The sequence below is a fragment of the Leopardus geoffroyi genome, chromosome D3, assembly GCF_018350155.1.
Source record: "Leopardus geoffroyi isolate Oge1 chromosome D3, O.geoffroyi_Oge1_pat1.0, whole genome shotgun sequence".
Taxonomy (NCBI): domain Eukaryota; kingdom Metazoa; phylum Chordata; class Mammalia; order Carnivora; family Felidae; genus Leopardus; species Leopardus geoffroyi.
This window is the reverse complement of record NC_059339.1, coordinates 41,324,018-41,329,914: the sequence shown is the minus strand read 5'-3', so window position 1 is coordinate 41,329,914 and position 5,897 is coordinate 41,324,018. Positions and strand designations below refer to the sequence as shown.

Below are 5,897 nucleotides of genomic sequence, written 5' to 3'. Positions count from 1 at the left end.
TCTTCTCCAATTTATTTGTAACCCTGAAAAACTATCAAGAAACTGCTTAAAAAAAAAAAAAAAAAAAAAAAAAAAAACAACTTTCTGATACAGTACCAGATAACAGGGCACTATCTTACAGAATGAGAAACAAAAATGTTCCCACTGTAGACAAAATTCTGATAGAATTCTCCTGCTACCAGCTTTTCATCTCTTTGTCCCTATTATTCCTGCCTGCTGGTCCTTTGCCCTCTGTTTTTTTTACACCCCCGCTCCTGACGGTCTGTCACTTGCACATTCTATGTCCTATTTCTCCCTGGGTGGTCACTAAGAACCAAAATATTAGTAGACATTGATTTGAGAGATGAACTCACAAGGCTAATTGTATTTTAAGAGGACAGTCCTGAAGCCTACAAATCTTTCAAGACTCAAAGCTTTAAAAGTCAAGGGACAGATAATACAGTCAAGTAATTTGACATAGAATAGCCTAGCCTCATTAACTCCAGATAAGCTATCTTCTACTCCACCCACTTTTGAGGTCTTTTTTTTCCTCCATTAAAAAAGTATTTGTTGAGCACCTACCCAGTGCTTTCCAAGGCATAGAAGCTATACCAGCCAATGAGACTGACAATGCATATCATCTATTTCTGTTTAGTTCAAAGGGAGATAGAAAATAAAAAAGTAGGGGCGCCTGGGTGGCTCAGTCGGTTAAGCGTCTGACTTCGGCTCAGGTCATGATCTCACGGCTCGTGAGTTCAAGCCCCGCATCGGGCTCTGTGCTGACGGCTCAGAGCCTGGAGCCTGTTTCAGATTCTGTGTCTCCCTCTCTCTCTCTGACCCTCCCCCGTTCATGCTCTGTCTCTCTCTGTCTCAAAAAGTAAATAAACGTTAAAAAAAATTTTTTTTAATAAATTTAAAAAAAAAAGAAAAAAGAAAATCAAAAAGTAGGGGCACCTGCGTGGCTCAATCAGTTGAGCATCCGACTTCAGTTCAAGTCATGATCTCACAGTTTGTGGGTTTGGGCCACACATCAGGCTTACTGCTCTCACTGCAGAGCCTGCTTCAGATCCTCTGTTCCTCTCTCTCTCTGCCCCTCCCCTGCTTTCTCTCTCTCCCTCTCTCTCAAAAATAAACACACACACACACACACACACACACACACACACACAATCAAAAAGTAAACAAATAAGTCATTTCCCAGGTGTGCAGGATGGAGTACCCAATGGCCTACAGAGCAACGTGTCTAAGTTTTATTGTCACTACTGCAAAACATACCTCACCCATGACTCTCCATCAATGAGAAAGATACACTGCAGTGGTCAGAAACACAAAAAGAATGTGAAAGACTACTTTCAGAAATGGATGGAAGAGCACGCTCAGAGCCTAATTGAGAAAATAACCGTTGCCTTTCAGCAAGGGAAGATGCCCCCTACACCATTCTCTGTTCTTCCTCCTCAAGGGCAATGATCCCACCTCCCCCCAGTCTCCTGGGTCCTCCTCACCCTGGTATGATGCCAGCACCCCATATGGGGGCCCTCCCATGATGCAAATGATGGGCCTTCCTCCTCCTGGGATGATGCCAATGGGACCTACTCTTAGAATGAACCTGCGTACAGGAGGCCACATGTCAAAGATGCCTGGGCCCCCAGTGATGAGACCTCTAGCCCATCCCATGATGGTGCCCACTTAGCCAGGAACGAATCAACCAGATAAATAAGGAGAGACAAGAACCTCTTTATATCCATTTTATTTTACTTGTTCTATTTCACCAAGAGATCATGGTGCTGTGACTCTAGGTGTTTTCTAACAGCATGACAAGGAAGACTTGTTTTCCTTCCTATCAAAGAAGAGAATAGTTTTCCAAGGAAGTAGTGAGACTTAAAAAAAAAAAAAAAAAAGCATTTGTATTGTGAAATGTGAAAATAAAACTGTCAACTGTTTAAAAAAAAAGTTAAACAAACAATTTTTTTTTACAAAAGATAAACTCAGCCCTGAAGGTCTAAAAGAGCTTTTCAAGTAAGATGGACTGACCCCTTGGTTGCAAGCCTTGAGATACAGAAGAATTCTACATGTTTTTGGAACAGTAAAAGGCCAGTGTGTTTAAAGCACAGTTTATGAAAAGGAAAGTAGTTTAGGATGAGGTCAGAGAAAAGTATGGGCCAATTCCTGTAAGATCTTAGAGATGAAAATGAAGTCTAGAAATCTAATGGGAAGTCAATGGAAGATTTCAAAGAGGGAAGTAAAATGATCTGATTTACCTTTTGTAAACATCACTCCTGGCTTCTATATGAAGAATCAACTGTAGCAGGAGACAAGGGAATAAAGGAGACACAGCTGAGGAAACTGCAATCGTCGAAGTAAGGTACAGTAGTTGTAACTGCCAACAAGGGCTATGGCAGGGCTTTTCAATTAAAATGAAAAGGCTTTGACAGGGATGTTAAAAAGTGTTATTTGCTTTCACTCCCCAAATGCCATCATGGCTGCTATTTTCTAGTCCAGACTCTAATGGACAAGTGAAAAAGAATACAATCACAATTCTTCTATTCCAGGACTTCTGTGACTAGCTCTGATTTGGTCAATACTTAAGCACCAATCACAGAGTTTCTAACACTTTTAATAAAATATAGTAAAAGCAATAAACATAATTTATACAGAAGAGAACAGAGTTAAAACCAAGGTAGAAACCCTGCGTTCCTACTTCCCAATGTGTAGCTCTATCCACTAGCCCATACTTCCAGTGATTCCAGGTATGTTTCTTAATATGTTCCAGATATTATATCTCTCAATACCTATTCTAAAAATCCTTATCTATGTAGCAACCATCCAAAAAGAACGCAACAAATAAGCAAGGGAATTAATTAAGTGCCTAATTAACCTTGAGGTGTCATGAGAAACTTTACCAAGGTTTACCATAATCTTTTTTAAAAAACTGAATCTATTCTTCATTAGTATATATAATATGTGCTTTCACATGGAATCACAGAATAACAAATTGTTAGAGGTGCAAAGAAATCTTAGAGTTTATTCTAAGGTTAAGATTGCACAAATTGGTATATTTAAATAATTTTCCCAAAATTATAATGCACACTAGAATCAGGTGCTAAACAAGAACACAATTGGTACATGCTCTGACAGGTTGCATTCAATCCATTTATCTTGCCCCTTTTCCAAAATCCTAACCTATCTCATGCTCTCATTCCCCCACTTATTAGTGTGTATTCCATGGGCATCACTGCAACCACTGCCTTGCATATATGCTCAATTTTCTTGACCATCATGCACTCTGTCATACTCTAAGCCCCAATCATGATTAAATCCAACTTTCTACCTACTCCACACCTATATCTAAGCATCTGAATATGTCTGGAGAAAAGTACACACTTGACAGATGTCAGCTAAATGTAAAAACACTAACCTCAAGGGGCTTCTCATTCTTCTCCATGATCCAACTGAATTTCCACAGTCAATCTCACTCCCATTCTTCAAATCACACCTCCTTTTAGCCTCAAACTCTACAACTCCCCACCACCCTCATTATCTTCACACCAAGAAAACTGAAGCAATCAGAAGATAACTTAAAAGTTATCCCCACCAAAACTGCCCTCTTTTCTTCAGGTGTACCCATATATTCTGCCTTCCCCTCTGTTATAGAGGATGAGCTCCTCCATGCATCTAGTTCCTTCCTTTCTTGACTAGATTCTACCACCTCTTTCCTACTACAGAACATTTCTCCTGCAATTGTTCCACCCTGCCTTAATTTATCCACTTTCCCTTTTTACCGGAGATACATGTGCATTTATTCATGATTCTGCAATTTAGGTGGGCAGTTCCTCTGATGTGTTCACTTATGAGGTCACTCGTGTGCTGCAGTCACCTGGCAGTTCATCTGGAACTGGAAGTCTAGCGTGACCTCAATCCTTTGTCTGGTGGTTAGCTAGGACTCTTGGCTGGGGTGTCTCAGTTCTCTTCTACAATGCCCTTCTAGCAGGATAGTTCTAATTTCTGGTATGATGGGGGAACATTCCAAGAGAAAATGAGCAGAAACTGCAAAGTATCTTAAGACCTTGCTGAGAAGTCAAACATCACTTCCACAGCATTATATTGCCCAAAGTAAGTTTAAAAGCCAGCCCAGGTTAAAAGGGAGGAGAAAAGAGACCCTATCTCTTGATAGTAGGGGCTGCAAATACATCCAACACAATCAAGGTATTTAAGGAAATCTCAATGCCTCATTTGCTGAAAGCAAAAAGAAGCCTCCTGAAGCATTATCCCAATATCTTCCAAGTGTTCTTATTAAACTTTCAGATACAGAATTATGCCCCGGCTGGAGCTATAAACCATCTTCAATCAGAATTCCCCTTCTTAGTAACACTGGAAAAAATTTCATAGAATTATTCTTTCTTCCTTTCAAATCTCCTACCCTCTCAGACACAACCCCAATCCAAACAGCAAAATAGTTGCCAAGAACAGTTGGGGCAAATAGAGAAAGGTGGGAGTAAGAGAGAGATTGCTAAATATGCTACATGCATTCATTTTGAGTTAAATAACAAGTCATTTCAAACATTTCATTCAATTAAATCCTAAAATATGTACAAATGGTAGAATTTTAAAAGGTCTTCAAAGGAAAAAAACTGAATATTTAAGATTATATTAATCAGCTTGGAAAGTACGTGGTAGATTCTGATGAGAGGTGTATCTAGGTTTGCATGGAATATTGGGTTGAAAAAGAAAAGTGATAGATATAAATGAGCTACTTTGAATAAAAGTGCTGACACTGGATCTTGAAAGTGACAGTAGGAAGCATAGTTAATGAGAAGAACAATCTAAAAACATTGCAGATATTCTAACATGAAGAAAATTGTGTTCTCTTAGCATTTGGTACAAAAATTCCTTTGTAGAGAGAACATCACCTTTATTTGAGAGATGCCCTGATAAGCCCCTTTGCAAGAGAAACAAATTGGCTGGGCTTTGGTTTCTTGAGGAAGAGACGAAGTAGTCGGCATTAAAAAAAGAGAGAAGTGTTTTGCTTAAGTGAGAGCGAGAAAGAAAAATCAGGGTTGCCCAATGCTGATAGGCGAAGGGAGACTAAGGAAAGACACTGGGCTCATGGGATGGAGTGACTTTAGGGCAATAAAAGGCTGTTGGAAGATATTTTAAGGGAAATGTTGAATGTAAGTAACTCCCCCCAAAAACCCAGCAAAGTCCACCAAAATTCATAAAATGCTGCATGTGGCTGAATTTTTCTTCCTTTACAGACTCTTAAAGTAGAATGTGGAAAAACATTTTTTAACTAGATTAGGAGGAAAAAAAGAAGATGAGTAGAAATGGGCTGTAACGTGGAACTGAAATATAGTCATTCTCTCCACCTCTCATTCATTTCAGCTTGTCTCTGGATGCCAACCTCACCCTTCTCCGCACCAAGGAGTAGGGAATATGATGCTTGGCAGCTCCAGACCCCACATCCCACAGTCTCACCACCCTACTGAGGCCAAAGGTGATCCTATTGTTGGCCCAGCACACGTCAGATGTGTATCCTTAGACCAATCGCTGTGGCCAAAAAGATGACATCTTCCATTGCGTGACTGTTAAAATGCTGGTCTAAAAGGAGAGGTGGAATTGACACACAAAACAGTAAATGTCCACTCCAGCCTTTACATGGAAAATACTAAAGCATCTAGGTCTACATGCCAGAAGGTTCAGGAAAAAGAAATAGTCAACCAACACTCAGTGCTACAAGGCCAAAGACTGAATTACTTTCGATATAAGTAACAGTTTAAATAATTTACTACTCACTTTGTCTTTAGTCATCAAGTAAATATTATGTCATTTCTGCTTGCTATTTTTTCAAGAGGTTCTTCACAGGTGGTAAGACACTAGAGTTCCACATGAATATATAATAAATGATAAACTGAAAAACACAA

The 5,897-nt window shown here is 39.5% G+C and overlaps 1 pseudogene; it reads left to right on the top strand.

Annotated features, from left to right (window-relative positions):
- The first annotated feature begins 1,083 nt into the window (after positions 1–1,083).
- On the top strand, positions 1,084–2,079 carry LOC123588573 (annotated as a pseudogene).
- The last annotated feature ends 3,818 nt before the right edge of the window (positions 2,080–5,897 follow it).